This window comes from Aegilops tauschii, chromosome 6, assembly GCF_002575655.3.
Source record: "Aegilops tauschii subsp. strangulata cultivar AL8/78 chromosome 6, Aet v6.0, whole genome shotgun sequence".
Classification (NCBI taxonomy): Eukaryota; Viridiplantae; Streptophyta; class Magnoliopsida; order Poales; family Poaceae; genus Aegilops; species Aegilops tauschii.
Window position 1 is genome coordinate 63,199,301 of NC_053040.3, and position 27,392 is coordinate 63,226,692.

General features: G+C 46.7%; 1 pseudogene; it reads right to left on the minus strand.

Moving 5' to 3' along the window:
- Window positions 1–4,931: 4,931 nt before the first annotated feature.
- LOC109764254 (probable indole-3-acetic acid-amido synthetase GH3.9) lies at window positions 4,932–18,164 on the minus strand (annotated as a pseudogene).
- Between the last annotated feature and the right edge of the window lie 9,228 nt (window positions 18,165–27,392).

Here is a 27,392-nt window from a genome sequence, read left to right on the forward strand (position 1 = left end):
CCAAACCCACTTTCATCAATATAATCATCATAAGTAGGAGGCATGCTATCATCATTATAAATTTGCATATCAAAACTTGGGAGACTAAAATTGTCATCTTCATTAAACGTAGCATCCCCAAGCTTGGGACAAACATTAATTGCAGCAAATATATTCTCAAAAACATCATCTTCATCAAACATAGCATCCCCAAGCTTGGGCCTTTTCATATCATTGGCATAATCACTCTCATCGTTAATAGTATGGATAGCACCAATAGTATAGCAATTATCATCATCACAATGAGTAATAGGAGCAACATTATTTGGGAGGGATACCTTTCTACCTTTGCTTCTCCGTCTTTTCTTTTTCTTCTTCACATCATGTGTGGGTTTAATCTTCTTTATGGAGCTCCTTATTAATGAGATTGGTTGAATAGAAGGCTCCTCCTCGTTACCTGATTCATCATAACAAATAATAGGAGGATATTGGTAAGTCTCTTCCCTTTCATTAGTATTCTCTTCATCCTCTATTTGTTTTCTTTTCTTTATGTAATTGGCAATATAAGGGTTTTCAATGCAATTCACCGCACAATACATATAAATTTCCTCTAGATCAAAATCAAGAAATCTATCGAGATTAAATTTTGGAATACCCTCAGTTATACGTTTCATTTCTTCATAACCCAAAAGAAGACTAAGCTCTTTATGATGCTCAAGGGTAATCAAGTTATCACAATTTTTGGACACGACTTGATCATAAAACAAATAGCATTGGAGCTTTAAATGACCATGTTCATTGCAAAGTTCATAAGGATGGCGATAAATATTGAATCTTTCAGCACAAACATCTAACCTTTCTTGCAACAATTTAGTTTCTAAGTACTTGTGCCTCTTGCAATATCTATCTTCCCTATTTGGTGTGTACTTGCAAACCCAATGCACTCCAAAAAAATTGTCATGTTTATAGGAGGCATTTTCATCAGAACTAGTGCAATCATCATTAGTACTATGGATATTCAAAGAGTTCATACTAACAACATTGCAATCATGCTCATTATTAAAAGATTTAGTGCCAAACATTTTAATACATTCTTCTTCTAACACTTTGGCACAATTTTCCTTTCCATCATACTCACGAAGGTATTAAAAAGATGAAGCGTATGTGATAAACTCAATTCCATTTTTTTGTAGTTTTCTTTTATAAACTAAACTAGTGCTAAAACAAGAAACAAAAAGATTCGATTGCAAGATCTAAAGATATACCTTCAAGCACTCACCTCCCCGGCAACGGCGCCAGAAAAGAGCTTGATGTCTACTACGCAACCTTGTTCTTGTAGACGTTGTTGGGCCTCCAAGCACAGAGGTTTGTAGGACAGTAGCAAATTTCCCTCAAGTGGATGACCTAAGGTTTATCAATCCGTGGGAGGCATAGGATGAAGATGGTCTCTCTCAACCAACCCTGCAACCAAATAACAAAGAGTCTCTTGTGTCCCCAACACACCCAATACAATGGTAAATTGTATAGGTGCACTAGTTCGGCGAAGAGATGGTGATACAAGTGCAATATGGATGGTAGATATAGGTTTTTGTAATCTGAAAATATAAAAAAGCAAGGTAACTAATGATAAAAGTGAGGGTAAACGGTATTGCAATGCTAGGAAACAAGGCCTAGGGTTCATACTTTCACTAGTGCAAGTTCTCTCAACAATAATAACATAATTGGATCATATAACTATCCCTGAACATGCAACGAAGAGTCACTCCAAAGTCACTAATAGCAGAGAACAAACGAAGAGATTATGGTAGGGTACGAAACCACCTCAAAGTTATTCTTTCCAATCAATCCGTTGGGCTATTCCTATAAGTGTCACAAGCAGCCCTAGAGTTCGTACTAGAATAGCACCTTAAGACACAAATCAACAAACCCTAATGTCACCTAGATACTCCAATGTCACCTCAAGTATCCGTGGGTATGATTATACGATATGCATCACACAATCTCAGATTCATCTATTCAACCAACACATAGAACCTCAAAGAGTGGCCCAAAGTTTCTACCGGAGAATCAAGACGAAAACGTGTGCCAACTCCTATGCATAGGTTCATGGGCGGAACCCGCAAGTTGATCACCAAAACATACATCAAGTGAATCACATGATATCCCATTGTCACCACAGATACACACGGCAAGACATACATCAAGTGTTCTCAAATCATTAAAGACTCAATCCGATAAGATAACTTCAAAGGGAAAACTCAATCCATTACAAGAGAGTAGAGGGGGAGAAGAAACATAAGATCCAACTATAATAGAAAAGCTCGCGATACATCAAGATCGTGCCAAATCAAGAACAAGAGAGAGAGAGAGAGAGAGAGAGAGAGAGAGAGAGAGATCAAACACATAGCTACTGGTACATACCCTCAGCCCCGAGGGTGAACTACTCCCTCCTCGTCATGGAGAGCACCGGGATGATGAAGATGGCCACCGGTGAGGGTTCCCCCCTCCGGCAGGGTGCCAGAACAGGGTCCCGATTGGTTTTTGCTGGCTACAGAGGCTTGCGGTGGCGGAACTCCCGATCCCTTTTGTTCCCCGAAGTTTTTAGGGTATATGGAGATATATAGGCGGAAGAAGTACGTCAGGGGAGCAACGAGGGACCCACGAGGGTGGAGGGCGCGCCCTAGGGGGGTGGGCGCGCCCCCTACCTCGTGGCTCCCTCGTTTCTTTCCTGACATGCACTCCAAGTCTACCAGGTTGCTTTCCTTCCAAAAATAACTTCTCCAGAAGGTTTCATTACGTTTCGACTCCGTTTGATATTCCTTTTCTTCGAAACACTGAAACAAGGGAAAAAACAGGAACTGGCACTGGGCTCTGGGTCAATAGGTTAGTCCCAAAAATAATATAAAAGTGTAAAATAAAGCCCATAAACATCCAAGATAGATAATATAATAGCATGGAACAATCAAAAATTATAGATATGTTGGAGACGTGTCAGACATGATGCGGATCGCTAAACCTAGACAAATCTCGAGGAAAATGGAGTTTGGACAAGGAGCTTCGAGAGGAGAAATTTAAGTGTGGCTCGGGCATTTCATCGAACACCTCATGTGCATAGGAGGTGAGCTAGAGCAGCACAAAGCTCTCCCACGGTCGGCCAAGAAAACAGAGCGATGGCTCTGCTCGCAGGCAGGGCTCGGGGTATATATAGGCCACTCTTTAGTCGGGGTTGGTGGCTAGAACCGGAACTAAAGGACCACATTTGGTCCCGGTTCCAGCCACCAACCGGGACCAATGGTTGTGGGCCAGGAGCGAGGCCCGTTGGTCCCGGTTCGTGCCTGGAACCGGGACCAAAGAGGTCAGACGAACCGGGACCAATGGCCCACGAGGCCCGGCTGGCGCCCTGGCCTCACAAACCGGGACCGATGCACCCATTGATCCCGGTTCGTGAGTGAATCGGGATTAATGGGCTTTTCAGGCCTGGACCAAAGCCTTGTTTTCTACTAGTGCATGTGCACCACGCCCACGCGCGCCTGAGATATGATCCACCGACCGCCCAGGCTCCATTGCAGCTAGCGTTTTTTTCATGGAACCGGCTAATAAACCGGGTAGGCGAACTATTGTGGAGAACGATGGGACGAACATGGGAAATGAGGGGGCTAATATAATTACAACCATAGTTTAAAATACGGAACCAGACCGACGCTCAAGCCAAAAAAAATATGAACTGGCTACCATGCTGGTTTTTAAGCACACAAGACCGACCCGCAACTAGACCAGTGATAACCTGTCAGCCCGAGCAGTTTTTTCATGAAACCGGCTAATAAACCGGGCCGTCGAACTAGTGTGGAGAGAAATTGAGAAAAATATTGGTGCACGTAGTGGGATTCGATCCCAAGTCATGGGCGTTGCTGGTAAGCACCTCAACTACCCTCCTTTGTTGTCCAATAGAGGAAACCCCTTCTATTTGATCCTATTTTATTTTTATATTAGCATATATTATGACTCTAATTATATTATTTGATGGTAGAAAACCCAGTAATCAAACCGATCAACTGGCCGTCCGACCAGTAGGAATATGAACCGAAGGCGTTATCGGTTCATTGATTACTCCCTCCGTCCCTACTGTAAAACCTGCTCTTATATTAGAGTTAAAAGCACCGGGAGTCCTACAACTTGCATCGAATGTGATGGTTTGGTCATAGAACTTGTATTTTGACCCTACCCAGTCCTTAAACTTGCATCAAATGTGCAAATTTGGTCGTGACCAATTACAGAGCGACAAGTGGACGCCTGGGTGCCGACCCGGTCAGCGCGCGGCATTTTGCAAAGAGGCCCCTGCCTTTGGTCAAGAAAGCATGCTGGTCCGCTCCTACTAGCAACAGTACCCCAAAGACCATTCAAACAAAAGAACGGCCTGACGACCGACCTCGCATGTAGCCGGATCGTGCTTGGGTCCGGCATGCATGATTTAGCAATGGGCAACGCTTGTCATGGCCTGATCATCAAGCCGATCTTGTCTAATCAAGTGTCAACATCGAACAACGCATATACGTAACTCCGACTAGACAGCTATCATCGACAATCAGATTACCGCCGTCCTTGAAGCAGTACAAGTCCATCGACGGCGAAAAGCCGCGAACGCCTCAACTATTGCGGCGATGAGCCATGTGACGCGGTTAATTCTGCTCCTCTTGCTAACACTTTCGAACGAGCAGCAGCAACGGATTCTCAGTGGGAAAATGGAAAGGCCAAAGGCAGGATAATGAAGAAAGAAAGAACAATCGGCATCGGCCTCTAGTCTATGCAGGTGTCGGCTAGCGAACAATAATTGGGGGAAATATCTTGCAAGTACAGTACTATCACTAACTCGTACGGTTTTGGAGGCAATGTTCCGTGAATTAATGAACAATCACACAACTCCCGATAGATAGATACAGACAGACAAGCACATCAACTATTAACCATCAATCATTAATCATACTCCGGCAGTAATTGGACTGTTACATCAACCATATTCCAGCCTCATTCCTAGCATTTCCTAGCATCAAAGGTGGCACTCACTCTCCTTCTTCTACTGCTAGTGCTACTACTAGCCGATGACGCCGGCGGCAACAGCCAAAACTTTCAATGGGTGAATCGATTCAGCGGAGCCGTCGTCGTGCTTCGTGGGACGACCCCGTCGCGCTCTAGCCGGAGCGCCGGGCCGGGGTTTCAGTGCCGCAGCGCGGGGCTGAAGTGGCTGGACACCACGCGCGAGTCCAGCAGCTCGATGATCGGCGGGAACGTCACGCACCGGGGCGCCTTGTACTGGTTGATGCTGGCGCCCCGGGAGATGGCGTAGTCCATGAGCTCCTCGAACGTGCCGGCCCGGACGACCCGGATCTCGAGCAGCCCGATGGAGCCGTCCGCCACCCTGCTCTGCCTGTACACCGTGTTCAGCGCCTCCTCCATCTCCAGGCAGCAGGCGTCCAGCGTGGCCTTGTCCACCGCCGTCGCGCCGGCGCCCGTGCTCAGCAGCTCCCAGTAGACCACGTAGTGGCCGGGGATGCTCTTGGTGCACGCCTGGCTGGTGTACTCCGCCACGGACGCGCCGTGCGGGCGGAGCAGCGCCGACGCGCGCTCCACGGCGAGCTGCAGCTCCGCCTCGTCGGTCTTGTCGGACTCGATGGAGAGCAGCACGTTCTTGCGGCGGACGAACTGGAACTGCGGCGCCGCGTTGTGGAACCCCGTCACGCGGAGGACGTCGCTGACGCGGTACAGGTTCAGCCCGGCGTAGGTGGTGATCACCAGCTCGTACTCCCGCCCGGCCTCCACGCGGGCGAGGTCCACCAGGTTGCCCGCGTCCACGCACGACGCCGCGCCGGTCGCCTCGTCCACGGGGAGGAACTCGAAGTACCCCATGTTGGGCATGATGGTGTAGGACACCTCCGAAGGGTCGCAGAGCGGGCGGAGGTTGAGCCCGAAGTAGCACTCCGACGACGCGTACATCGTGCACGCCATGGGCAGGTCGCCGCTGTAGTACTTGAGGATCCCGATGTACTGCGCCATGGCGCCGGTCGATGACGTCGAGATACTACGTGTGGGGCCAAATGCGCCTGACGATGTCGGCCCAGTCGTCGTTGCAGCACTCGTCCCGGACGAACTGGGCGAGCTCGGGATCCGGCCGGAGGATGCCCGCGACCGCCTCGCGCACGGACGCGTCGGTGACGCGTGGGCTGAGCGCGCCTGCCTCGATGTCGGCGGCGAGCTCCTTCCAGTTGAGCTGGAGGAAACGGATCGCGCGCAGGAGGCCGGAGGCGAACACGGCGCCGACGCGGAGCACCTCGTGGCGAACTTTGGCGTGTCCTGCGGGTAGATTCGAACCAAAGGCAGGGGCCTCTTTGCAAAATGCCGCACGCTGTCCGGGTCAGCACCAGGCGTCCACTTGTCGCTCTGTTATTGGTCAAGACCAAATTTGCACATTTGATGCAAGTTTAAGGATTGGGTAGGATCAAAATGCAAGTTCTAGGACCAAACCATCACATTCGATGCAAGTTGTAGGACTCCCGGTGCTTTTAACTCCTTATATTATGAGACAGAGTGAGTAGTTCTTAGGGCACCGAAAGAAATCTGGTAATCGAAGGAAGCCAATTCAACTTAAAAAGTTAAGTTTAGCTTAAAGCCAAACATCAAACTTGGTTGATCCAAAAGAGTTTAGTAGATATATATCGTTATTCTTTCGTAAAATTCCTAGGCGTTTCACGAAGGAGACGAAGGATTTGACAAGAGGAGTCGAGAATGCCCCTACCCAATGTCCCAAATCACATGCCGAACCACCGCATCCCCTCCCTCCCTTCGTAAATCAGACCACAAGGGCTACCTGGCTGTGTCCCTGATACACGGGGCCGAGAAAAGAAGTAGAGGAGGAGGGCCACGCGCAGTCAAAGCCGGCAGCGAGTGAGGGTAGTGTCACTGCTGTGAGCAGGACACAGTGAGCAGCAATGAACGGACAGGATCGAAACTAGCATCTGATCGAACGGTCACCGTTGGAATGACCGTGAGAGCCCCTCTCAGGTTCAGGAAGCTTCCAGCGGTTTCTTTCTTGCCCTGGACCACTTTCCCCTCTCTCTTCCCCCAGATCAGCTCCAGAGCTCTCCCGGCGACCGGCGCACCTCTTCTCGCCGGCACTTCTCCCCTTCCGGCGCAGCTCTTTGACGGATCACCTCGCTCGCCACATCGGCCGTAAGATTCTGTTTCTTCTCCTCCGCTCCCCTTCTCTCCCATCTTCTTCTTCTAAAGTTCTAATCCTCTCTCCCCTTCTTTTTCTCTCTCGAAGGCAGATGGCAGATCCCGGCGGCGGCGGTGACCTTTGGGCAGTCCTTCGACGCGCTCTGTTCATGTTGGTGACTTCCCTCTCTCCGATCGCAGCGTCGTACAGGGTGTTCTTGCTGCACAACAATCTCAGGCGGCCGAAGCAGAAGAAGATGAAGGAGGAGCAGGATCTGCGGCGGCACGAGCTTCTCCGGCGCGAGCAGGAGCCCCGGGCATAGGTGGCCGGCCTGCAGGCCGCCCTTGCCTGGAAGCTCGCTCTTGCCGTTGACGGTAAGTGACGGACGAGGTGCTTGGTGTGCCCGTGTCATCGTGTGAACCTCAGTTGTACCCGTCTGACGATTAATCGTGTGCCCTAGGAGTAGGAAGCGATGCCCCTTGCTTGTTTAGAAGCATCTGATGTTTGTCACCAACTTGATCTAGTTTTATTAGTATGTAGTTTGAACTACCCTGTGTCAAGTTTTATTAGTATGTACTGGAGTAGTAGTTTGAACCATCTTTAGTGGAGATGGCACCTACATACGTATAAACTAGAAAACCAGGAATTACCTATTCCAAAAAATACTGGAGAATGGGCTTGTGTTTCAGTCTTTATGCCCAACTCCAGCCTGTGTTTCAGTAATGCACAACACTATTTGCTATGACCAAGCTGCAGAGCATCTGCATTACAAAACCGCGATTTAAGATTAAGGAAAATGGAATGCACTAGATAAACACAGATCGAATAAGTTTTAAACACACATGCACGTGTCTATGATTGTAGCTTGACATCCATGGGAACACTGGTGCAAAAAGATTGGCATGCTGAGTCCTAGAGCAAGTGCCTGAATAAACAAGATGAGCACTTGGCTCACCAGCGGTAGGGGGTGCAGCCTGAAAATCTACTTGCACACTAGGAGGAGTAACACTAGCTAGATCACTTCTCGAAAGAGACAACTTTGTGCCACATCTACCAGTTGAGATTCAGTTGGCATTGTGGACACACTGGCAACAAACCTTTTTTCGCACCAGCAGTAATGGGTTGACCTTGCAACATGGCTTCTTGAAGAGCTGCAAGCCTTTCCCTCTCTTTGGTTTCAGCAACCATCTGCTCTTTGGATTCAGTTCTTTTGCTGGAAGTTGCACTGAATTGGCATCCAAGCAACCGATCTGAATAGAGCACTCCGAGCAAAGCAAACACCTGTGAAATTATATAAAAAAGGTGATTTAAGATTAACAGATCAAATAAGTTTCAAACACTCAGGCACATGTCTACAATTACAGCCTGACATCCATGGTGGAATTACATTGACTTCCACACCATCATCAGGGATGGAAGCTAAATAGATTCCCCACTGGCTGAATTGCCACAATCCGGGCATGGCATGAGCAGCAAGATCTCATTGGCCACAGAGGAAGACGGGCTAGGCTCTAGATCAACGAAGTAGTCACTAGGGCAAGACGGTAAGGAGCGCCGCCCTGTGTGGGATAGGGCTGGCCGGTGGACGAGGAGATGAAGGTACAAGGAGGCAGATGGTAGGTGCCTGATCAACAAAATAAAGCATACTACCCATAGCTCAGGAACCCATGGCCCTCTCAAATTCTCAGTACAGTTCCTGGTGCATTTTAGCTGATAAGAATTGAGTTCTTAGTGAGAGATCGATCCATTCTCATGTGTTCGTATTTTGTGATTACTTTTTACAGCAAACAAAAATTAGCAACAAGCTGGTACTGCCTTGATGCAAGTTTAATTAGGAGTTGTGCCAGCATTGTGTTTCTTGCTATCCACATTGATATGTGCAACTAAATCCTTTAGCGAAGCGCAGGTAGTAAATGGAGAAGAACTCTACTACTTTGAAGGGTAGGTTTTCACTCAATTAGGTAGTGAGCTCAATGTTAATTCCATATATCGTCTAGATAGAAGGAATTGTGTTGAGGGTCATATCTTTGAGTAACGTCGTGAAATCTTCCGATTCATGTAGATCTAACGATCAAGCAGCTGGCGTCCTGGCGACGTTACCGATTGTTGCTTAATTATCTCGATGGCCACCATCGTGATCGTGATGTTTATGTTTCAAGTTCAGTTAATCCCACTCGGTGCTTGTCTTCTAACTCTTCTAACTCAACATGCACTCAAGTTAAGCACTCAGCTATAGTGTATCATGAACAAACAAAACCTATCCAATGCCAAATTTTGGTAGATCAAGTCCACCATTGTGCACCTATAAACCATGCAAAAGCACTGATGATATCGTGTTTCCCGGGAGCACCCGGAAACATAGCACACGTTAAATACTGCAACAATGGTACCCGGACGCCTGCCCACAAATGTACTACGAGGTCATCTATATTACAGTGGGTTCGTCTTCAATAAATGAAGTGGTTAGCTCTAGGATTCTTTCATTAGAGTCAGCTTAACTCAACGCCCTTTAGCTGGCTCAATCCCCTCAATTCATCCTAATTGATTACGTACTTCCAAGTACCAAATCTTTACTTCTTTTCAGAAATATGACATGCAGTAGCAGCAATGAAATTAAAGTGTTTGTAGTAGCATATAAATTAACATGATGTGCAGCGCATGTACCTCATGTAACTACCTAGATCTATAAAAAGAAGTTTCAAAGGAGCAAGCAACTATGGACGAGCTTTCTTTGATTTTTCTGATCTCCCCGGATCCCATTCTTGCCTTCCATGTTGAGCTCACTCTCTTTGAGGTCTTTCCACATGTTTCAGCTAATTAGGCCTGGGATGCAATGGGAAATTAAGGTGCACGATGAACTTCAGTGGTGTTGGTTTAATCACTTACCCACGTGGCACCACATGTAAGGAATAATGAAGCGTCTGAACTCCCTAGGAGGGAGCCCGCGTGAGTTATATTACGTGATGAGGGAGATCCTCTCAATAGGTTTACAAACGTGTTCAATTAGGAGAATAACCGACAGAGAGGAGGAAACAGATTACAGGAGGTTAAGATAGAGACTAGTACAACAGGTTAAGATAGAGACTAGTACAACTTAAACAGAGGAAAGCTCGCCCGGCCCAACATATGACATGTTTAACACCCTCCCTTAATCTGAACTCCTCAAGTTGAGATTACGCTTGAACTCTTCAAATGGTCTTGTGGACAAAGCTTTTGTAAAGCCATCTGCAACTTGATCTCTTGAGTGAACAATTTGAATATCCAGTTCCTTATTAGCAACTCTTTCTCTCACAAAATGATAATCAATCTCAATCTGCTTGGTTCTTGCATGAAAAACAGGATTAGCAGACAAGTATGTAGCCCCAAGGTTGTCACACCAAAGTCAAGGAGTATGTGTGTTATGTAGTCCAAGTTCCTTAAGAATAGCCTTACCCAAATAATTTCTGTTCTGGCATTTGCTAATGCCTTATACTCTGCCTCAGTGCTTGATCTGGAAACTGTAGCGTGTTTCTTTGCACACCAGGAAATAAGATTAGGACCAAAGAAAATAGCAAAACCACATGTGGACCTTCTGTCATCCAAACAGCCTGCCCAGTCTGAATCAGAGAAAGCACTCACAAGAGTGGATGAAGACTTGCTGAAAGTTAGCCCAATACTCAAAGTGTTCTTCACATATCTCAGTATGCGTTTTGCTGCAGTCCAATGAGCAGTAGTAGGTGCATGAAGAAATTGACAAACCTTATTGACGGCAAAGGAAATGTCGGGTCTTGTGAGAGTTATATGCTGACGTGCATCGGCTAAGCTTCTGTATCTACTACCATCCTCTTGGCTCAAAAGTTCTCCTTCAGCAAGAGAAAGTTTTTCTAACAGGACAATCGTGTGGGCGAAGGTTTACAACCATGCAAGCCAACTCTGCTCAAAAGATCAATTGCATATTTCTCTTGGGAAAGGTGAAGACCACCTTCTCTGTTTTTCTTGACCTAAATTCCAAGGAAGAAGTGCAAGTCCCCTAGATCCTTGAGAGCAAATTCTGAGTTAAAATCTGACAAGAGAGCCTTTACTGCATCATCTGAGGAGCTTGTAACAATGGTATCATCAACATAGATGAGCAGAAAGATCAATGCATTGTACTTCTTGTAAATGAATAATGATGTGTCAGACTTTGAAGGAACAAAACCAAGTTGCTGCAATTTTGTGCTCAAACGAGAGTACCATGCGCGAGGAGCTTGCTTCAATCCATAGAGAGATTTATCAAGCCTGCAAACATGAAAAGGTTTGTTCTTATCTTCAAACCCAGGAGGTTGCTTCATGTAAACTTCCTCTTCCAGAACACCATGAAGAAAACACATTCTGCACATCTAGCTATCTAAGACTCCATCCTCTGGATACAGCTATGGTTAGGACAAGATGAATAGTGGCAGCTTTAACAACAGGGCTAAATGTATCCTCGTAATCAATGTTGTACCTCTGCTTGAACCCCTTTGCAACAGGCCTAGCTTTGTAACGATCAATAGTACCATCTGACCTCCTCTTTATTCGAAACACCCATTTGCAATCAATCATGTTTTTACCTGGTCGCAATGGAACCAAATGCCACATGTTGTTTTTCTGGAGAGCGTGAAACTCATCATCCATTGCTTCCTTCCACTTTGTATCAGCAAGGGCCTCATGATGTGTGCGCGATTCTCCTGTGGATGCAGCCAAGCCAAAATTTATTTTGTAATTAGTGGTTTGAATAACACCTGTGCGAAGACGGGTGCATGGCGGAGTATGCACAGAAGATCCGGTCCCAGCGGATGTTGCTGCATGGTCCTGGACAGAATCAGGGGATCCCGAGGCAGCTGCTAGATTCCCCTCGTCCACCGGATCGTTTGCGGTCGAAGAAGCAACAAGTGAAGAAGAGGCGAGCGCAGAAGATTCAGGGGATCCAGCCACTGTGGGCTCGGATCACGCGCGCGGCGGGCGCCTTGGTCAGGTGTGGGGTCCGCCTGGTGTAGACGCGAGTGTCAGGGGCAAACTACGAGGGAGGCTCAGACCCAGCAGAGACCGACCGCGTGTCGATACTGGGACGACTCGGACCAGAGGCTGGTGCGGTACATGGGTCTGCCTGACGGGAACCTGATCCCGAGGCAGATGCTGTCGGCCCTCGCATGATCAGAGGGGCAGATCCCGAGGAGGATCGCTCCTGATAGCCTGGAGCACCAACATAACGTGTACATGCGCCATTTTTCATCAAATTTGCATCATTTGGAGCGCCTTTTTCAGCACTGTTATCACCTGTAGCAGCACACTCAGATACATGGTTAGGAGGATTAGTCTCAATTGAATTAACACAATCATCATTGCCCACACAATGTACTCCGGATAAATGAGAAGGAAGGAGAAGAATCTCCTTTCGAAGAAGGGCGCCAGCATTGGGATGTAGGTTTTCGAAGGGAAACTGTGTTTCATCAAAAACAACATCATGAGAAATATATACACGACCAGTTGAAACATCTAGACACTTGACACCCTTGTGTTGTGCACTATAGCCAAGGAAGACACATTGTTTTGAGCGAAACATAAGTTTGCGAGTGTTGTAGGGACGAAGGTTTGGCCAACACGCACAACCGAACACACGAAGGGTAGTGTCGTCAGGTGTGACATGGAAGAGACGTTCAATGGGAGTTTCATGAGAAATAGTGCGACTAGGCCACATGTTGATAAGATGAACTTGAAAGTGCTAGTTATCGACTAGAGGGGGGGTGAATAGGCGATTTTTATGGAAGTCTTCAAAACACGGGGGTTTTGAAGACAAACAGTAGAAATGAACCTATTGATATGCAGCGGAAGGTAGGCTACACTAGGCAAGCCATAGTCAAGTAAGCAATGAAGTGAAAGCACGAAGACTATCAGCAGCTAGGTAGTGTGGATCAAGATGGAAGATGGTATGAAGCCAGAAAACAACAGTCTTCACACAGTGAAGACAATCAGATCATGCAAGTAGGCAATGACTTCATGAAGACAAACTGTAAAGTAAAGAGATGAGAAGGATAGAACCAGTTGCTCGGTGAGGACAAGGATTTGGTAGACCAGTTCCAGTTGTTGTTGCTATGACAACTGTACGTCTGGTTAGGGGGGCTGAGATTTAACTCAGAAGACCGCGTCTTCACCTTATTCCCCTTGAGCTAAGAACACACAGTCCTCGCCCAATCACTCTAGTAAGTCTTCAAGGTAGACTTCCAAACCTTCACAAATTTTGTTCACTGGCAATCCACAATGGCTCTTGGATGCTCAGAACGTGACGCCTGACCAGCTGGAGGATTCACAGTCCTCAAGTGTAATAAGTCTTCAGATCACTCGGACAGAAAGACTTCAGTGATGCCTAACACTCTTTGGCTCTGGGTGTTTTGGGCTTTGTCCTTGCAAGGATCTTTCTCTCAAATGCTTCGGAGGTGGGTTGCTCTCAAACGACAAAAGTCGTGCACTAACTCTGAGCAACCACCAATTTATGGTGTAGGGGGTGGGCTATTTATAGCCAGGAGGCAACCCGACCTGATTTGTCCGAAATGACCCTGGGTCACTAAGGACCTGACACGTGTCAACGGTCAGATTTCAAACACACGCGACAGCTTGACTTGGGCTACAAGTAAAGCTGACTCATCCAACTCTGATAAGATTTGCTCTCATTGTCTTCGCTCGAAGACATAAGGGACTTTTGTCATATGCATCTAGTAGAATACTGATATGCCTTGTTTTGCCATGTTAAGTTCCTGTAGCATGTTGGTTTCGTGCCCTGAACATTGCTACCTGATGCTGTTTTCTGCAATGTCCAGTAATTTCACCAAGTCTGTGAACCTGTTATCTTTGGCACTTTTGCCATGCTTGTTTGAGCTTGTTATGTTGTGATCTAGCCGTAGCTCAGTGTTCATCTTTTGTCAAGCATCTTCTGTAGATTACTTCCATATGCTTTGTTGATATGTTCGAGTGCGGTAGCATTGTTTCTTGTTGCATTCTAAGTGCTATCATGCTGTTAATCGCAGATTCGTGTCATTCTTGTTTTGCTTGCCATTTGCAAATCGTGCATCCGTTTCCGGTGATCTTTATATCGATTTCGATCGAAATCATCTCATCTTCCCAGTGGCATGCTTGGTTTGCCAAGTTACTGCCTTGTTCATCATTTTCCTTCCGGAGCACGCATATGCATCGCATATCATACCTTGCATATCATACATGTTTTGCATCATGTTGCTTGTGCATTTCTCGTGGTTGATTATGGTTCCGTTTGTTTGTGTTCTTGTCTTGGGTAGAGCCGGGAGACGAGTTCGTGAACGAGGAACCTGTTGAGCACGCTTACGAGGATCAAGCTTTCGACAACTCTGAGAACCTTGCAGGCAAGATGACCACCCCTCGAAATCACCTCTATCTTTGCTTTGCTAGTTGCTCGCTCTATTGCCATGCTGCGCTACCTATCACTTGCTATATCATGTCTCCCATATTGCCATGTCAGCCTCTAACCATCCTTTCCTAGCAAACCGTTGTTTGGCTAAGCTACCGCTTTTGCTAAGCCCTTCTTATAGCGTTGCTAGTTGCAGGTGAAGTTGGAGTTTGTTCCATGTTGGAACATGGATATGTTGGGATATCACAATATCTCTTGTTTAATTAATGCATCTATATATATTTGGTAAAGGGTGGAAGGCTCGGCCTTATGCCTAGTGTTTTGTTCCACTCTTGCCGCCCTAGTTACTGATATACCGGGTTTATGTTCCTTGAGTTTGCGTTCCTTACGCGGTTGGGTGATTTATGGGACCCCCTTGACAGTTCGCCTTGAATAAAACTCCTCCAGCAAGGCCCAACCTTGGTGTTACCATTTGCGACCCAAGCCTTTTTCCCCCGGGTTTTCGCGAGCCCGAGGGTCATCTTATTTTAACCCCCGGGCCAGTGTTCCTCTGAGCGCTGGTCCAAACTAGAGCACCGTGTGGGACCGTCCCTTGGCAACTTGGGTTATGTTGGTACCTGTACGCTTCGCTTATCCGGTGTGCCCTGAGAACGAGATATGTGCAGCTCCTATCGGGATTTGTCGGCACATTCGGGCGGCTTTGCTGGTCTTGTTTTACCATTGTCGAAATGTCTTGTAAACCGGGATTCCGAGACTGATCGGGTTTTTCCGGGAGAAGGTTTATCCTTCGTTGACCGTGAGAGCTTATGATGGGCTAAGTTGGGACACCCCTGCAGGGTATTATCTTTCGAAAGCCGTGCCCGCGGTTATGAGGCAGATGGGAATTTGTTAATGTCCGGTTGTAGAGAACTTGTCACTTGACCCAATTAAAATACATCAACTGCGTGTGTAGCCGTAATGGTCTCTTCTCGGCGGAGTCCGGGAAGTGAACACGGTCTGAGTTATGAATGACGTAAGTAGGAGTTCAGGATCACTTCTTGGTCATTACTAGATGACGACCGTTCCGTTGCTTCTCTTCTCGCTCTCTTTTGCGTATGTTAGCCACCATATATGCTTATTGCCGCTGCAGCTCCACCTCATTACACCATCCTTTCCTATAAGCTTAAATAGTCTTGATCTCGCGGGTGTGAGATTGCTGAGTCCTCGTGACTCACAGATTCTACCAAAACAGTTGCAGGTGCCGACGATGCCAGTGCAGATGATGGGGTCGATCTCAAGTGGGAGTTCGACGAGGAACGTGGTCGTTACTATGTGTCTTTTCCTGATGATCAGTAGTGGAGCCCAGTTGGGACGATTGGGGATCTAGCATTTGGGGTTGTCTTATTCTCATTTGGATCTTGACCGTAGTCGGTCTATGTGTGTATTTTGGATGATGTATGAATTATATTTATGTATTGTGTGAAGTGGCGATTATAAGCCAACTCTTTATCCCATTCTTGTTCATTACATGGGATTGTGTGAAGATGACCCTTCTTGCGACAAAACCACTATGCGGTTATGCCTCTAAGTCGTGCCTCGACACGTGGGAGATATAGCCGCATCGTGGGCGTTACAAATGTCTTCTCATGTCATAATCTTCACTGTGAATATCTTCACAGACCACCATTGTCTTCAATGTCTTCACACAGTTTTAGGGGTCATCTCTGGTAGGTAAACCAAATCAATATGGGACTACTACCTGTGTTATCCTGCAATTCTCACAAACACATTACTCCCTTAACCAAGTTTGTCGTCAATACTCCAAAACCAACTAAGGGTGGCACTAGATGCACTTACAGAACAGCGGTAAGAAAGGCTTCGTCCCAAATTTCAAAGGCATGGAGGCCACAGCTAAAAGAGCTAGACCTACCTCGATAATGTGTCTATGTTTTCGTTCGCCAAAACCATTTTTTTGGTGAGCATGGGGGCAAGACACATGATGAGAAATACCTATCTTTTGAAAAAAAAAGAATTCAGCTTCTCATACTCCCCACCCTAGTCAGATTGCATGGCAAGAATTTTGGCGTCAAACTGGCATTCAACAAAGGCTTGAAAAGTGTGAAAAACTTGGAACGCATCCGAGCGTTTTTTAAGAAGATAGATCCAAGTGTACTTACTATAGTCATCAATAAAACTCACATAATAAGAGTGTCTACCAACAGAAGTGGGTGCGGGACCCCATACATCAGAAAAAATTAGTTGCAAGGGCATGGTAGAAACAATAGTGGACACAGGATAAGGTAATTGATGACTTTTTGCTCTTTGACATGAATCACAAATAGTTTCTGAGTTTCGCTCACCAACAACTGGGAGCTTATTTCTACTAAGAATTTGATGAACAGTAGCAAACGACGGATGACCTAAACGACTATGCCACCTTTCAGCTAAAATTTTGATGGTACCATAGACTTGTTTACTAAACTTGCAGTATTGAGGAAGCAACGCATATAGCCCTTGAATACATACACCCCTATGGAGAACTCTCTTCGTGGCCTGGTCCTTGATCAAAAAGAAATATGGGTGAAACTCTAGAAAAACATTATTATCAAGGGCAATACGATGAACTGAGAGAAGTGTTTTGGAAGCATTAGGAACATGCAAGATTTCTTTTAAGACAAGATCTTTATGTGGGGTTTTGATAATTGATTGACCAATACAACTAATCTCCATTCCAGCACCATTTTCTGCGGTGTAGATCTGATCATGGCCACGATATTTGTCATGCATGGTTATCTTCTCCAGTTCTCCAGTGATATGGTTGGTCGCACCCGTGTCCATGTACCAATTGGTGTCAACACCATATGACCCATCTGCTGCAGCGGCAACTTTCTTTTTTTGGGAATTGTCATCAGCATAACGCCAATCACAATCCTTAGCGATATGATTTGTTTTCTTGCATATTTGACACTTGCCTTCATAGCCCTCATAGCCTTGGAAGGGACGCCCCTTATTGTTGGAGAGCCGCCGGTTGTTGTTGCCACCACTGTTGTTGGGGTGATGGTAGCCGCCGCCACCACCACCCTGATGGCCGCCGGCACTATAGCCTCCATTGTTTTGGTACCCGCCAGAAGCACCACCTCCTTGGTAGCCACCACCGCCACCAGAGTAGCCGCCGCCACCAGCATGGCCGCCACCGCCACGGGATCCACCAGCGCCCCCGTTTTTCTGGTTGCAGTAGCCACCTTTACCTCCCTGTCGTCCTCGCGAGGCCAAGTTTGCTGAAGACTTGAAGCCACCAGAACCATTGCCATGATATAACTCGACCCGCTGGTCGAAGTTGGCCACCAGGGACAAGAGAAGATCCACCGTGATGGGCTCGGTGCGGACATCAAGCGCAGAGATAAGTGGTTGATAGTCCATGTCCAGACCAACAACGATGAACGAGATGAGTTCTGGCTCTCCAAGTGGTCTCCCTGCCGCCGCGAGCTCGTCGGAGAGGGAACACATGTAGCCGAAGTATGTTGATGCAGATTGTGTGCCCTTCTGGGCGTTGGTGAGGGCGGCGCGCTGATTGTTGACTCGAGAGAGGGAGACCGCCGCAGACATGTTGGACAGCGTCATCCAGATCGCATGCGACGTCTCCAGCGATGCCACCTGAACGAGGACCTCTTTGGAGAGGTTTCGAAGGAGGTAGGCGATGATTTGCTGGTCCTGGACTAGCTAGGGGGCGTAGGAAGGGTTTGGCACCACCTGATCCTTGCCCTCTTTATCCTTTGCGACGATGTTCTTGGGAGGCTCCTCAATGGTTTTGTCAATATAGCCTTACAAGCCGGCGCCCATTATTTGGGACCGGGCTTGAGCTCGCCAAAGGACGTAGTTCGTCCTGGTGAGAGGCTCGGAGATATTGTAGTTGAGGCTGGTGGTGGAAATAGCAGCGGAGGTGGACATGGTTGTGGTGGAGATGGTTGACAAAGGTTAAAGATGATGAGCGCGCGGAGGAAAAGCTAGATGCGATGGGAAGGGCCTACTCTGTATACCATGCAAGGAATAATGAATCGTCTCAACTCCCTAGGGAGGGAGCCCGCGTGAATTATATTACGTGATGAGGGAGATCCTCTTGATAGGTTTACAAACGTGTTTGATTAGGAGAATAACAGAGAGAGAGAGAGAGAGAGAGAGGAGGAAACAGATTAAAGGAGGTTAAGATAGAGACTAGTACAACTTAAATAGAGGAGATCATATCTATCTCTATCTATCCTGTGTGGCGCACAAGGCAAGCTAGCCCGGCCCAACATATGACATGTTTAACACCACATACATATGTAGGTGTACCTAGCGTTATCCTTCTAGTAAATCTATGGATGCACCGCATACAGCTTATGCAGCACCCGAGGGAGATTGGAGGGATTTTGGATCCTATGGGATTTAATTCCCCTTGATCCCCTTCAAAACTATCTCAACCGAACAAGCCCTTGGGCAAGAATGGTCATGTGCTAGCTTAATTGGGCTTGGAAGACACCAGGAATCTATAACATTGCGAGAGGCTACAGGCTGGTATACAAGAAAGATACCTCCTTTGATTCCACGACGACAGGAATAAGTGGAACATTTATTTGGAGAACTGTAGCTGATTGATCTTCTAGTATCAAGCACAACGGTAGCTATGTCGAGTTTACAACAGTTCCATCTTTACCTAGTCAGCGTCTTATGTTGAGTTCACTTGTCTTCATTGAGAAGATATATATGCCTGATCACTAATCAAGCGTACTGCGTGTAGCTCAGAGACCCATGGCCATCTCAAATTCTGGTTTGTCCCTAACGCTTTTCGTCCGCCAATTCGTCTTTCTGCCGCATGTCGACCTCTTCGATCTGGACGCTGCAGAGTTCTGGTCTTCCCCGTCAGAGATCTATACAGATTGGCGCATGTCTCCCCTGGATATCCAGGTCGGAAATTTTTTGGTTACACGCGATCATATTATCAGCCAGCATGGACTTATGAGGGTGCGGCATGAAGCTTCACTTTCTTATTGGTGTCATTGGACATGTCTAAATTAAGATTTCCAAGGAACTGATAGAGGTGGAGAAAGTCATGGCTGTTGCAATAACAAAACGAACAAACTCCATCATCATCGATGGAGTTCCAATCACCGTCTAAAATTCGTTGGCCAAAATGTGAACCGTGGTTTTGCTTTACCTTGTCGGCATTTTGTCGAGCAATTGGCGGCCACGACCCTTCTTGCCGGTTGCGGCCACCGGCCGCGCCGGTGCAGTCACCGCCGAGGTCATCGGAGATGCTGCACGAGCCGCCGGATGTGAACGAGGCGTCGGAATGGTCCTGTTCTTCCTCTTATTCATGGCCTCCTGGGTGAGGGCCGCCGTCGTCATCGGTTTTCAAGCTCTCTTGGCTCCAGTAGGAGCGGCGACGGGTCGTTGCCACCCCGGTGGCCTTTGCCGCGGTTGGAGCCGGAGCTTGAGACCGGTTGAGATTTTTTATCCCCAACCTTTTCTTCACCGTGGGCGGCAGCCGGTGGTGGTTTCCGGCAGCGACAAGCCGGTGGGGTGGCGGAAGGGTCCAGGCTATCCATCCTGGCGAGAGGGCTGGTCATTGGTGGAGGTGGCGGCGCGTGGGACCAGCTACGGTGGCCGGTGGGAATGGAGGAGATGCATGGGCGGGGGGAGAGAAGGCGTCACTTTTACTCGACCGCGCAACCGGTGAGGATATTTAGGCGGGTGGGAGGGGTTTATCCTTCTCTATTCGGTTTAGGGGATCGGCTAGGTGTGGTATAGAGAAGGAAAACCGAATTTATCCTTTCGTATAACCGGATAGGGGATCGGTTAGAGTTGGCCTTAACTTGGTACGAAATTAAACCCATCAGCAGTTTGGCCAAAATTTGTACTCAAATGATCTGATCCCGATCTCCATGGTCTAATGTGTGTGTTGCTTCCGTGTTTTGTATTTGTAATCTCCTGGTTGGAATCTTTCCGGTCACCTTTGGCGGTAAATAGCCTGTTCCACCTGTATGGTGAAGAAAATTTTGGCCAAAAGAACCCAACAACATCCAGTCGCTAGCTTTCAGTATGCCAGAAACTCAAGCGGAGTAGGAGTGTTGAAATCTCCCTCCCTGCTTAATGCTCAAACTGTGTGATACAAATAAATTGGTGGATCTCACTTACTGCAAATGCAAGCATGAAAATCTGCCGACTACTTTGGACTACTATGGAACTTCATTCCGTAATAGTTTGTTCAAACTTAACTGAACAATGCCTCAGGGAGAGAGCATTTCCTTGCGCTAACAAGCATAACATTTGCCATCTATTTAAGATTTATTAAACTAGATATACACTGATAATATTCCAAACCAACACTCACATATATCTTGGTAAAAAAAGAACCCTTAAAATCATGGTCTCTGTATTATAAAAAAAACCGGCCTCTTTCAACACAAAACCACCCAGATAATTGTAGGGTCATCTTTTAACGGTGGGAAAGCTAACAAACCGGCAGAAGTGACGTAAAATGTTGGCCATGAAAAATGATGATTCTGTAAAATAGAGTTGCAGAGCATGAAAAATGATGATTCTGGCGGTGAATTGCAGGAAAGGAGTTAAGGAGGGATGGGGAAGATAGGTAGTAGGCGGCGCTCAAGATTGAGATGTGGCTGGAGGGGGTGGCGCAGATGGGTAGTGGGTGGCGGAGATGCAAAAGGGGTAAGGGGCGGAGGAGCAGCCGGAGACGAGCAGGGGACAGAACGCGGCGCAGAATCGTCCGCAGTCAGCGGAGATGCACAAGGGGTAGGGGGGAGCAACCGAGCAGGCAGAGACGAGCAGGGGAAAGAACTTGGTGAAGAACCGTTCGCAGTTGGTGGAGTGATCTGCGAGAGGGCTCTGAAGGAGTGGGGTAAGAGGGTAGCAGCGTGGTGCAGGAGCAGGCCACCGAGGAGCAGGGAGGGGGCGACTGAGATGAGCAAAAGGGAGGATGTGGAAGCTGAGTGGGGGAGAGGCGATGGTGGAGATGCTACGTAGGACGACACTTCGGAATAATGGACACTCTGCCATGCCGTGTGAATCAATTTTTTGGTGAATCAGTAATTCTGTGAAACATTTGCGTGGAAAAGAGATGTGACAATCGAATTGGTTTAAAAGTTCATTTAGAGGTTGGTATGGTGTGATCCAAATAAATAGCTATAGTTGTAGCTCCATGAGGCACTTCCAGTTATTAGAACTCATATACATACCAACATATTGACACTCACGTGCAATCCACCTAGCTCATGCTGGTTTTTCATGTGATTAATTACCCGATTCGATTTTATTTTACATTTGGTAATTGAGAATGGGAAGTGTCTGGAAAGGTGACATGTGAGTGCACAAATATTCGAAGAGATTTGATACATCTACGGACAAATCATACAGGATCGTGGTTACGAAATGGGATGGTAACACTTAGTTGGGGAGGAAAGGGCTCATCCCTGAGATTCAGGGGGCAGATTAGTGGGAGATTGGCTGGGGATAGAATCCGTAAGCTAATTCTATAGGTGGTCCGTATGTGTAGAGATATCGATATTTAAACTACCATAGCAACCTTGGTAAGAGTCCAACTTACCATTGCTGGCATATCACTACAAGAAGTGGTTTGTCTGTGTTAATTTGCTTCACCGGAATATCACTTTGCACATATTTCTTAGTGCAGCCAACCACAGGAGGTAATGGTTACTTGTATCATGGGTGAGCCACGAGAGTTAGTTATGTAAAAGAAAATAGAGTGGTGACATGGTAGGCAACACCTACATAGAGATCTTTTGTTAGCGGCGCTTGTGGTTATAGCATCTTGAATAAGCTAATGTAAGTTAGCGTTTCAACATAGTTTAAGCTAGCTCTCGTAAAAGTAGTAAAGCCACTTCAATTCACATGTTATGAAAAATAAGGGTAAAAGCCCCCAATCTGTGCATTGAATGATGCACACAACAATTTATATAGTTGAAAAACTTTGGATCATCTTTCTCTATTCTACTTGAAAGTTGTGGCCAATTTCCTTATAGTTCATAATCTTAATTTTCTTCAAGTTGTATAGTTCAGTTTAGAGAATTAGTTTTGACCAAGTTTCATAGTTCAGGAGCTTAGTTCTCTCCAATTTTAATGTTCAAAAACTTAGTTTTGCTTTATCCTCGACAATAAAATGAGCAGGAACGTTGTACTTATAAAATGATGGTATATTTTCTAACATAATGACGTGGTACTGATTTCCTGATTGGTAGTCGTTGGAGAGAGAGAGAGGGAGAGAGTGAGAGAACATGTTCTTCAATTTTCTATTATAGTGAGCAATTTCGGAAGGGAAAAAGAATTGAAGAATTGCCACACATAACATGACCAAACAATCACATCAATGTGTGGACGAACTAGAAAAAAATACTTCAACTCACATTTGGTCAAAAAGAAGGGTAAAAGCCCCCGATCTCTGCATCGAATGATGCAAACAACCATATATTTGAAAAACTTTGGATCGCCATTCTCTAGTCTACTTCAAAGTGTATATGATCCACACAAAAGCTGACAGTTATGGCCAAGTTCCATATACTTCGCCATCTTAGTTCACTTGAGCAGAACCCTCCTATGAAGACACATCTATCGCACACCCTTGAACCAAACTGTGTGCGGTGTTGACTTCGCAAACGGTGGGAAAATAAAATCGTCAGACAGAAAAAGTTATGATGTCTTCATTGAGAAAGATATGTCTAATCAACAAAATCAAGCATACTGCCTTTAGCTTAGAAACCCGTGGCCGTCTCCAATTCTTAATATAGTTCCAAGATTGACTTCTTAGTGAAAGATCGATCCATTCTCATGCGTTCGTATTTTATGATTACTTTTTATAGCAACTAAATATTGGCAACAAGCTGGTACTGCGTTGATAGAAGATTAATCAGAGCTGTGCCAGCATTGTGTTTCCTCCTATCCACATTATATGTGCAACTAAATTCTTTAATGAAGCACAAGCACGAAATGGAAAGAACTCTACTATTTTGAAGGGTAGGTTTTCACTCAATTAGGTAGTGAGATCATTGTTAATTCTAGATATCGTCTAGACAAAATGGATTGTGTTGAGGGTCATATCTTTGAGTGGCGTCATGAAATCTTCTTATTCATGTAGATCTAACGATCGAGCAGCTGGTGTCCTGGCGACGTTACCGATTGTTGCTTAATTATCTTGATGGTCACCATCATGACCGTGATGTTTCTAGTTCAGTTAATCCCACTCTGTGCTTGTCTTCTAACTCTTCTAACTCAGCATGCACTCAAGTTAAACACTGCAGCTGTAGTGTATCATGAACAAGGTAGGTCGAGTCCACCAATGTGCACCTATAAACCATGCAAAAGCACGGATGACATCGTGTTTCCTGGGAGCACACGGAAACATAGCACATGTTAAATACTGCATCAATGGTACCCGGACGCCTGCCCACAAATGTACTACAAGGTCATCTATGTTATAGTGGGTTCATCTTCCATAAATGAAGTGGTTAGCTCTGTGACTCTTTCGTTAGAGTAAGCTTAACTTAGTGCCCTTTAGCTGGCGCAATTCCTTCAATTCATCCTAATTGATTACGTACTTCCAAGTATCAAATCTTTACTTCTTTCAGAAATATGACATGCAGTAGCAGCAATGAAATTAAAGTGTTTGTAGTAGCAGATAAATTAAGATGATGTGCAGCGCATGTACCTCATGTAACTACCTAGCTCTATAAAAAGAAGTTTGAGAGGAGCAAGCACCTATGGACGAGCTTTCTTTGATTTCTGATCTCCCCAGATCCCATTCTTGCCTTCCATGTTGAGCTCACTCTCTTTGAGGTCTTTCCACATGTTTCAGCTAATTAGGCCTGGGAGGCAACGGGAAATTAAGGTGCACGATGCCCTTCAGTGGTGTTGGTTTGATCACTTATCCACGTGGCACCACATAGATTGGTGGGTGTACCTAGCCTTATCCTTCTAGTAAATCTATGGATGCACCGCATACAACTTATGCAGCACCCGAGGGAGATTGGAGGGATTTTGGATCCTAGGGGATTTAATTCCCCTCGATCCCCTTAAATGTACCTCAACCGAACAAGCCCTTTGGCAAGAATGGTCATATGCTAGCTTAATTGGGCTTGGAAGACACCAGGAATCTATAACATTGCGAGAGGCTACAGGCTGGTGTACAAGAAAGATTCCTCCTTTCATTCCACGACGACAGGAATAAGTGGAACATTTATTTGGAGAACTGTAGCTGATTGATCTTCTAATATCAAGCACAATGGTACCTATGTCGGATTTAGCAGAGTTCCATCTTTACCTAGTCAGCGTCTTATGTTGAATTCACTTGTCTTCATTGAGAAGATATATATGCCTGATCACTAATCAAGGGTACTGCGTGTAGCTCAGAGACCCGTGGCCATCTCAAATTCTGGTTTGTCCCTAGGGCTTTTCGTCCGCTAATTCGTGTCCCTAGTGCTTTTCGTCCGCCAATTCGTCTTTCTGCCGCATGTCAACCTCTTCGATCTGGATGCTGCCGAGTTCTGGTCTTCCCCATCAGAGATCTATATGGATTGACGTATGTCTCCCCTGGTTATCCAGGTCGGAAATTTTCCGGTCGCAGGCTATCATATTATCAGCCAACATTGACTTATGAGGGTGCGGCATGAAGCTTCGCTTTCTTATCGGTGTGTCATGAGACATGTCTAAATCAAGATTTCCAAGGCACTGATAGAGGTAGAGGAAGTCATGGCTGCCGCGATAACAAAACGAACAATCTCCATCACCATCAATCACTACCAATCACCGTCTAAAATTCGTTGGCCAAAATGTGAAAGATGGTTTTTCTTTACCTTGTCGGCATTTTGTCGTCTAAAATTCGTTGGCCAAAATGTGAAAGGTGGGTTTTCTTTACTTGGTCGGAATTTTGTCGAGCAATGGGCGGCCACGACCCTTCTTGCCGGTTGCGCCCGCCGGCCGCGCCGCTGCAGTCGCCGCCGAGGTCATGGGAGACGCTGCATGAGCCGCCAGACGTGGACGAGGCATCGTAGTGGTCTTCTTCCTCTTCTTCCCGGCCTCCTTGGCGAGGGCCGGTGCCGCCGTCGGTTTTCGAGCTCTCTTCGCTCCAGCAGGAGCGGCGGCGGGCCGTCGCCACCCCAGTGGCCTTTGCTGCGGTTGGAGCCGGAGCTTGAGGCCGGTTGAGAGTTTTTATCCCCAACCTTTTCTTTGGCGCGGGCGGCAGCGCGGTGGTGGTTTCCGGCGGTGACAAGCCGGTGGGGTGGCGGAAGGGTCCAGGCTATCCATTCTGGCGAGAGGGCTGGTCATCGGTGGCGGCGGCGGCGCGTGGGGCCAGCTGCGGTGGGAATAGAGGAGGCGTGTGGGCGGGAGAGAGAAGGCGCCACTTTTATTCAACCGCGTGCAATCAGTGAGGATATATAGACGGGTGGGAGGGGTTTATCTTCTCTATTCGGTTTAGGGGATTGGCTAGGTGCGGTATAGAGGAGGAAAACCGAATTTATCCTTCCGTATAACCGGATAGGAGATCGGTTAGAGTTGGTCTTAACTTGGTACGAAATTAAACCCATCAGCGGTTTGGCCAAAATTTGTACTCTAATGATCTAATCCCAATCTCCATGGTCTAATGTGTGCGATGCTTCCGTGTTTTGTATTTGCAATCTCCTGGTTGGAATCTTTCCAGACACCTTTGGCGGTAAATAGCCTGTTCCACCCGTATGGTGAAGAAAAATTTGGCCAAAAGAACCCAACAACATCCGGTCGCTAGCTTTCAGTATGGCAGAAACTCAAGCGGAGTAGGAGTGTTGAAGCCTCCCTCCCTGCTTAATGCTCAAAGCTGTAGGGGAGGAGGAGCAGCCAGAGACGAGCAGGGGACAGAACGCGGCGCAGAATCGTCCGCAGTCAGTGGAGATGCACAAGGGGTAGGGGGAGCAACCGAGCAGGCAGAGACGAGCAGGGGAAAAAACCCGGTGGAGAACCGTTCGCAGTTGGTGGAGTGATCTACGAGAGGGCTCTGAAGGAGTAGGGCAAGAGGCTAGCAGCATGGTGCAGGAGGGGGCCGCCGAGGAGCAGGGAGGGGGCGACTGAGATGAGCAAAAGGGAGGATGTGAAAGCTGAGTGGGGGAGAGGCGATGGTGGAGATGCTACGTAGGAGGACACTTTGGAATAATGGACACTCTGCCATGCCGTGTGAATCAATTTTTTGGTGAATCAATAATTTTGTGAAACATTTGTGTGGAAAAGAGATGTGAGAATTGAATTGGTTCAAAAGTTCATTTAAAGGTTTTTATGGTGTGGTCAAAAGTAATAATGAGGTACTTCCAGTTATTAGAACTCATACACATACCACCATATTGACACTCAAGTACAATCCATCTCATGCTGGTTTTTCATGTGCTTAATTACCCAATTCGATTTTATTTTACATTTGGTAATTGAGAATGGGAAGTGTCTGGAAAGGTGACATGTGAGTGCACAAATATTTGTGTTGGGGAATGTACTAATTTCAAAAAAATTCCTACGCACACGCAAGATCATGGTGATCCATAGCAACGAGAGGGGAGAATGTTGTCCACGTACCCTCATAGACCGTAAGCGGAAGCGTTATGAGAACGCGGTTGATGTAGTCGTACGTCTTCACGATCCGACCGATCCAAGTACCGAATGCACGGCACCTCCGAGTTCAGCACACGTTCAGCTCGATGACGTCCCACGAACTCCGATCCAGCAGAGCTTCGCGGGAGAGTTCCGTCAGCACGACGGCGTGATGACGGTGATGATGTTGCTATCGACGCAGGGCTTCGCCTAAGCACCGCTACGATATGA